This window comes from Hipposideros armiger, unplaced genomic scaffold, assembly GCF_001890085.2.
Source record: "Hipposideros armiger isolate ML-2016 unplaced genomic scaffold, ASM189008v1 scaffold_652, whole genome shotgun sequence".
NCBI classification, from domain to species: domain Eukaryota; kingdom Metazoa; phylum Chordata; class Mammalia; order Chiroptera; family Hipposideridae; genus Hipposideros; species Hipposideros armiger.
The window spans coordinates 606,045-612,917 of NW_017732002.1; positions in this window are offsets into that span (position 1 = coordinate 606,045).

The window sequence follows — 6,873 nt, forward strand, 5'->3', positions numbered from 1 at the left end:
ATGGACATCCATATAACATATTTATATAGACATTCATATTCATTTCCCTTGGATATATGCCTCAGGAATTTCTGGGTCACAGGTAAGCATATTTTTAGCTTTACTAGATAATTGCCAAACAGTTTTCTAAAGTGATTGTACAAATTTACACCTCCAGTCATAGCACATGAAAGTTCCAGCTACATCACATCCTCACCAACCCTTTTTATTTCTAGCTGTTCTAGTGGCTGTATGATGGTATCTCACCAAGGCTTTAAGTGGCTTTCCCCAGGCGACTAATGATGCTGGGTGTCTTTTCATATGCTATGGGTCTTTTGGATACCTACTTCCCTTTGCATGTGTGTCAAATACCTATTCAAGTCTTTGGACCACTGTTTACTGGACTGTTTGTCTTTTTGTGCTGATTTAGAGAAATTCTTTATAGGTGCTAGATATGAACTTTTGTCAGATGTACAAGTATGTACTGTGAATATCTTCTCTATGATGTCCTTTGATGAACAGAAGTTATTAGTGTCAGTGAAGTCTAAGTTATTCATCTTTTCTCTTATGTTCAGTGCCTTGTGCATCCTCTGTAAGGGATCTTTGAGAAGCTAGGCTTTGTGTTGGTAAGGGTCATGCTGGCTTCCATCTTGGCCTCCTTCCAGTGCAGGGTTCAACCAGTTATGTACTCACCCAGCCCTGAACATAAAGTCAGCAGTTTATGAGTTTGCCCACCCACCTAACCCTTCACCCATGCACTCACCTCCATCTGTCCTCTGCCACCACATTCATCTATCCATCTACCCATTGATCTAGCCAGTATTTATTTCCAACACCATGACCTTAGGGGTGACAGGTAGCAAGAAATTGAGATGGTGGCAGAGATATTGAGATGAACAAGACCCCCAAGGAACTTATGATTAGTGGGAAAAGTACAACATACACAAAATTCTTGATAGATTTCTATCCTCATGCTGTCCTGAAATCTGTAGCTTTCATTCATTATTCTCTGCAACTTCCATTCATTTGTTCTTGTTATGTGACACTCCTTCAAATATTTGTAGATAGTCTCACTGCCACAAGTCTGAGCTACAAATAGCAAAGGTGATTCTCACCTCCCTCATTTTAGATATTTGGCCTTTACTGATGCAGCCTGAGGTGGTTGGCAGCCCTGGTCATCCACCACTGGCTTAAATCCCACTTGTGACTCACCTGTTCTCAGAGAAGTATTCCTCAGTGAGGGCAGGGGTCACCTCCCCCAGGGCTGACTGGCCGTCAGTGGATGTTTGAAGGCTGTTTTTCTGGAATCAGTAGTTGGCCCAAACTGGAAGCAGGGAGGCAGGCAGTGGACCTGAGCAGGAGTTTCAACAATCTGGTAACACTGGCCAAGAGAAAAATGGGGGTTGGAATGGGGGTAGAGGCACAAGCAGAAGGGTGGTCTCCTTCCAGGCTTAAGGGAGTGGACTCTAGCTCTCTGCTGCTGGGCCTTAGGTCCAGCTGGGGCCTAGGGTTTGAGGTGAGGCCTGGGGCTGGCAATGGGGAGGTAGAGAGCCTGCACCCCTTCTGGGGGGCCCTCATCTAGCCTCTAGCCCCTGACTTGGCAAATACACCTCAGGTCCCAGTCTGAGCCTCTGCCTGCCTCCCTCCCCTGACCTCTTCCTAGGGACACTGGCTGAAAACCAACAAAAACAAATGGAGACCCTGAAGGCCCTGGCCCCAGTCAGCCAGGCCCTGGTCAATTCTCTGTGATCTGACTGCCCAGAAACCCTGGCAGGCCTGGCTGCCGTCCTGCTTACACAGCACCTGCCCTCCTGAGGACACTAGCCCTTTGTTGGAGGAGGTGGCTTGTGGGGACAGCCCTGAGGAGGGGCCTCACTGAGCAAGCCAGGCTGGCGCCAGGCAGGACCAGGGCCCTCCACAAACAAGGCCTCCTACACAGTCCCACAGGGTGGGGGCAGGGCCAATTATTGAGCAGCAGTCAGTCCAAGCACAGTGTCCAATGGGACTGGAGCAGGGGTCAAGGACGGGAGGGTAAGGAAACCCCCAGGCCCCAGCCATAGGACCGCCACCAGACCCACACTGCAGTCACAAAGATTCTTCCCTCTCCCCCTCCCCACCTCTCTGCTCAAGCTTGGTCCCTCAGATAGTGACCTTGCCAGGTCTGGATCAGGGGACCATAGCCACTCCTGCCAGGGGTGACTGGACCTGCCTCTCTGGTCCCTCAACAGGCAAAGAGAGCCTGAGAGTGACCCTTCTGTTCACTCTTCTCCCAGAGATTAGGGGAGACGGGAACCCCCTGACCTGATGCCAGCCCCTCGTGGGCTCTGTGGCTGTGCTGAGAGGCAGGTCTGGGATGAAAAGATACATTCTGCCTTTTCTCTCTGCCAGGCACGGCGCTAAGCGCTTTACCTACAGCATTTCGTAAGACCCCAGAACAACCTTCGGAGGAGGTGCAGATAAGAGCAATGTAAAGTGACTCCCCAAGGCCACCCAGGTAGTCAGCACGGGCTCAGGTGCGAGTCGGAGCCTGTGTCCCTGCAGTGGTCAGTGCAGCAGTGGAGGGTTTCAGATGGGAGGGTAGAGGCCTTGATGGCCAACCCAGGAACCTACTCCTTATCCTGTAGGAGATGGGAATTATCAGGGGATTTCACAGTGGATAGACGTGTGTGTTACCATGATCCATCCAGACACAGTTTGGACAGGTGGACCAGAGAGGGGCGGTCTTGATAATCCAGGTGGCAGCCATGAGGGTGTGGGGGTGGGGGGTTGGTGCCCTGGGTCCTTCCTTCAGGGAGAATCTGCGTTTAGTTGCAAGGAGTGGAGTGATATACAAGGCCACCTCCCTGGACCGACCCAGAAGCTGCATATAGTGGTTATAGGAAGACCGAGCCTGGTGGGGCTCCTTTAACAATGACCTGTGGTCTGGAGCTCCCACTGGGCGGACCCGAGCTTGGGCTGATCTTCATGGAAGTCTGGGACTCTTGCTGCTCTGTCTCTTACAGGAACGTCTTCCCCAGGAAACCTCTGTCTCAGCCTTTGCTTCCCAGAGGGCCCATGGGACCCCAGCAGCAGTAGAAGGGAAGGAGAGGGGGTGGATTGGAAAGAAACTGCATCTCAGTGCTTCTGCTTACTAACACGTAACCTCAGGGACCCCACTCAGCCTCTCGGTGCCCTGGTTTCCTCATCTGAAAAATGGAGCTAATGATCTCCAGAGTTAATCATCTGTTCCTCATGGGCTTATTATGGGGAATTCAATGATTGAATGAATGTGAAGCACTCAGCACTGTGCTTCGATTAATTAATGCACACAGGTATTAAAATGTTAGCCTTTACTCCACTTGTAATGAATAATTTGCTTTACCATAAGCTTCCAGGGGACTGGGATTAGGTCAGTCTTGCTCTCCAGCATATGCGCAAATTTGTACAAAGCTTGATTCAGAGTGGGTGCTCCCTAAAGGTTTGTTAATGAATGGATGAATGGGGGCAAATTAGATGGAACAGGTCAGGAAGAGGGAAGAATCAGTTTGTAGCTGGGGTCCCTGGGTGGATGGTGGTGCTGTTATCTGATATCTGGAAGGAGGAGGGGAGGGGCAAGAAGGAGAATGGTTCTCCCTGGGCCGTGGTGTCTGAAAATCCTTTAGGCTCACTTACCAGGGAGCTACCCGACTAGGGCTCCTGTCAGCCCTGTCAGGTGTCCACCCCATATCCCTACCAGGTAGGTATTCTGTTGAACTCTAGCTGCGTAACCACCCACCACAAAGCTAGCGGTGTGAAACAATAGCAATCATTTATTACTATCATCTCTCATGATTCTTAGCTAGCTGGGCTCAGCTGAGCGGTTCTTACTGGGTCTGTAAGGTGGTGGCAGGCAGATGGTAGATGGGGCTGGAGCCCTCTCAGAGGCTTCCTCACGCACAGGTCTGGCGGCTGGGACCTCAGCAGGGGCTGTCAGCTGGAGCGCCTTCCTGTGGCCTCTCCATGTGGCCTGGGTTTCCCTACAGCATGGCAGCTGGTTATCAAGAGCAGGACTAAGGGGAAGCCACGTTGCCTTTATGGCCTAGCACAGGAAGACAAGCCACTTTACTTCTGCCACATTCTACTGGCTAGAAGTGAGTCACCGAGGCCAGCCCAGATTCAAGAGAACAGGAATAAGAGTCCATCCCTTAATGTCAGGAATGACAATGAAATTGTGGACATGTTTTAAAACCACCACAGCAGGGAATCACTGAGCGCTTAGCCCCATAAACTCTAGGGTGAGCTCTCACATTTGGACCATGCCTGGTCTCTCAGCCTTTCATGTGTCCTAACTCTATGTCCTTACTGTGCTGGGCCATTTGGGCTGTTAGGCTTACCCTCCTGGGGTTTGGCCTGGTCTCTGGCTCCAGGTTTGGGGTCCTGCTGTCAGAAACCCTGTTATGGATAACCATCATCTGCCAGTGGAGAGTCCAATCAAGCCTTCTGCGAGACCCTACCGTGGGTCGGTCAGGACTTCTACCCCTGCAGGCCTTCTCAGACACCAGCTGATGGTTTAGACTCTCACATATCTGCCCACCCAGAGACGCTCAGCCTGGCTGGATTTCCTCCATCACTGCCCCTCCCAAGTCCCCTCTCAGACTACTCCTCGTGTGCCTAAAGAGTTAGGAGCCCTGAGCTTGAGAAGTTGAGAAGCTGAGAAGGAGAGTTCAGAAGTCCTGGAACTGGGTGAGAGCATGAACAGAGGAGAGACCAGGCAAAAGATAAGGCCCTGGGAGATCCACACAAAAGGGCTGGGCTGGTGGAGGTAGGCTGAGAAGGCAGTGAGAAGGGGTAGGTGGAGAAGTCAATGAGAAACTAGGACAGCCTAGTGTCCAAGAGAGCAGCCTTTGATGAGGCTGTATTGGAGGGAACCAGCAGCTGCAAGGATGACCTGAGGAGCCTGTCAGGAAGCAGAGTATGAGTGAGGCAAAGAGTAAAAGCCAGTGAGCTGAGGCGTGAGTGGAGGGGAGGATGTGAGGAAGGTGCATGCTAATAACTCAACTGTCATCTTATAGAGATTGCCCACAGAACTTACAGCCCAAAAACCTTGAACTTTGAAAGGCAGCCAAAAAGTTTCTCCAGTTGATGAAATCACAGCCCAGAACATTCCAGGCTTGGGTGGATGTTTCTCCAGAACAGGTACCAATAGAGGCCAAAGTCCCTCTGTGAGCCTCTAAAACTGGCCTGGGTCCTCAAGTCAGAGAAGCGTGTGAGGTCTCCAAGTGTGAGTCACCCTATCACTGTGCCCCCCATCGCTCGATTGGACCCCGGATGCTCTGAGAGTTCCCAGGCTAGAAGTCTCCAGGTTGTGCAGGTGAGCATCCACATGTTCCATGTACAATAAGGGTAGAGAAGCAAAGGAGACCTGGTAGCTAGCACTGAGGGAATCACCAAGTAACAACAGTGCTGGAAATAAGGATGGTGATAACTATGCATTGAGTGCTTCGTGAGATGTGCCTTCAGACATCATCTCGTACCAGCTCCTGATGTTGAAAGCAGACGTTTATATGCATGCTAGCTATATCAAGGTCTACGTGTGTAAAACTCAGTTGTGAATCGGGTTCCCAACTGGTATCTACATGGAATTTGACTATGTCTGGGGCTGTCTAGTGAACTGGTAGGCCTGGCTTACTGAAGTTGCCCCCACAGGAGGCTGGAGAACCTCCTGGGTAGGGGCTGAGGCCAGCTTGGTCCAGTAAGAAACCTCTGTCAGCAGAGAGAAGGGTAACTCTGAATTCATTCTGGTATCTGTAAATGGGACTGGTCCCCCAGTCTTGCCTCTCGCAGGCTCATGACTGAGTCTTATAGGGGTTTAGGAGGCTGTAAGTCCAAAAGGAAAGAAAGGAGAGAGCTATTTCACTAAAACCCTTCTAAGACATTGAGGCCCAGTTAACCCTGCCATGAGGCCCTGTTATGTGCATTGAATTGTGTCCCCTCAGAATTCATATGTGAAGTCAACCCCCAGTACCTCAAAAGATGACCTTATTTTGAAATATGGTCATTACTGTTGTAATTAGTTAAGATGAGGTCATTGCGATGGACCTTAATCCAATATGACTAGTGTCTTTAAAAAAGGAAAATTTAGACCCAGGACAGACAGGCATAGAAGTAAGACATTGTGAAGAGACACAGGGAGAAGACAGTCCTCTACGAGCTAAGGAGAGAGGCCCGGATTAGGTCCTTTCCTCAGAGCCCTCAGAAGGAACCAACCCTGCTGACATCTTGATTCTTCTGGCCTCCAGAACTGTGGGACAAATTTCTGTTATCGAAGCTCCTTGGTTTGTGGTAACTCTGCAGTGGCAGTTATGGCGACACTAGCAAACTAATACAAGACCCCAAACAAGTAAGTGAGAGGGAGGTCTTCCTGACCCATCGATGGGGGCACCAGCAGAGCAGGGACAGCCCTCAGTAGGAGCAGACCAGCTTAGGGGTACATGTGAAACCTCCCTGGGGTGGGGTAGGATTGCTTGTGGAAAATGCAGTGATAGTGGGTCAGAATCTGGTCAGCAGGTAGGATAGAATCTGAGATATCATCAATAGTATAATCTTCTTTGTATGGCCACCCTGGTGAGGTCTGGGTAGACACTGAGCTATAAAAGCACAGCAACACCATCTTTGTTCAGGAAGGGAGGAGACTACAATCTGGCAGCAGTGGACCCACAAGGTAAGAGCCCAGTCTGCGTGGGGGAGCCATGGTCAGGTGTTACTTGGACATCTTCAGAAAGCAGGTGTTAAGGATGTCAAAGATACATATTAAGGGAAATACCTGTGAAAGGAAATTGGGCGGGAGAAGAGGGAGGCTGAGAGGGCTGTCAGACTGTCAGTCAAGTCTGACCTTGACTGAAGGAAAGAAGGAAGAAAGGAGGGAGGCAAGGAAGG